Source organism: Gekko japonicus, unplaced genomic scaffold (genome assembly GCF_001447785.1).
Source record: "Gekko japonicus isolate JY-2015 unplaced genomic scaffold, Gekko_japonicus_V1.1 scaffold19, whole genome shotgun sequence".
In the NCBI taxonomy this organism is placed as follows: Eukaryota; Metazoa; Chordata; class Lepidosauria; order Squamata; family Gekkonidae; genus Gekko; species Gekko japonicus.
The window spans coordinates 446,630-447,946 of NW_015164664.1; the positions used below are offsets into that span (position 1 = coordinate 446,630).

General features: G+C 54.1%; 1 protein-coding gene across 1 annotated transcript in view; it reads right to left on the minus strand.

Moving 5' to 3' along the window:
* IL2RG (interleukin 2 receptor subunit gamma) overlaps window positions 1-1,317 on the minus strand; it is a 23,091-nt gene that overhangs the window by 4,042 nt on the left and 17,732 nt on the right. The gene's annotated exons all lie outside the window — the stretch shown is intronic.

Genomic DNA, 1,317 nt, shown 5'->3' on the forward strand with positions numbered 1-1,317 from the left:
TAAAGCTTGCTGTATTGGGGTCTACGATCTCCTGTACGCAGGGGTCATTTCGTAGAAAAAGAGGTGCAGGAGCTTATTAGCACAACTCATTAGCATAACTTATTTGCATATGCCACACCCCCTGACATCGTCGGAAGTGTGTCAGAAGGCAGCACCCACTGCTCAGGCTCCACCCCAAAAATCTCCAGGTATTTCCCAACTCAGATTCAAACCTGGGTCTCCTGAATCCTTGTCTGGAACACTAACCACTACACAACACTTCACGGGGCAGCGGCTGTTGAGCAGTAGCAGGCAGCTGGGCCTGCATGAGTTATGCAAGTTGCATGGTCCCTGCTGTCAGGCCTGACATGCTCTCACCCCCTGACAGAACCAAATGCTTGAAGGCTGGGAGAGATAGTAATTAAAAGGGTACTGTTTATAGCAGTCTTGAGGAGCATGCGTTCTATTGCACCTTCACACACATTAAGACCAGACAATCCCAAACAGACATCACCCCAGCAGCCATGTACACAATGCATCCCATGTTCGCCATCTACCATCAAGACAAGTCATTGATCACTCCCCCTGGACCCTGGCATCCCCACCCTCATTCAGCCCCAGCCCCCTCCCTTCACCTCACACTGCTCCGCTTGTGCTTCTACTCGGAAGTAAGTAAGGGTTCTTTTAAAAATTATCCCCCCCTAATTTAAATGCCTTCCTGTTATGTGCGTGGACCACCACCAGGGGTCCGTGGCTACAGACAAGAGCTTAGCTCCTACAGACAATAGGAACTTAGGATCCTAGTTCCCCCAGCATGAACCAATAGGAACTTTGGCGGGAAATTCAAACCCTCCAATGGGACTGTTCCTATCTATACCTTGTGGCTAATAGCCACTGATGGATTTCTGCTCCATATGATTATCCAATCCGCTCTGGAAGCTGACTTTGCTTGTAGCCACCACCACTTCATGTGACAGTGAATTCCATGTGCCCCAAAATAAATCCTGGCTACTGGCCTGGGGAGAACCCTCTCCCAGCTCCCCCTCCTCCAGGCAGGCAAGCTGCGGGGCCGGGCCATGCCTTCTCCGCCTCCCGACCAGCCGGCCAGCGCAGCCAGCGGTGCTTCCAGCCCAGCCCTGATTCAAGCCCCTCTCCGCTGCTCCGTGCTGCCAAGTCAGATGATGAGGCCATGGGGGAAGGCAAGGAGAGGCCTGCAGGGCTGCTGGCTGGCAGACAGGGAAAGGGCGGCGGCAGAGAGTCCTCCAGGCAGCCCAGAGAGTCAGGGGGCCTGCGCTGCCAAGGAAGTCAGGGGGCCTTAGCAGGAAGATAGGGGGCGGG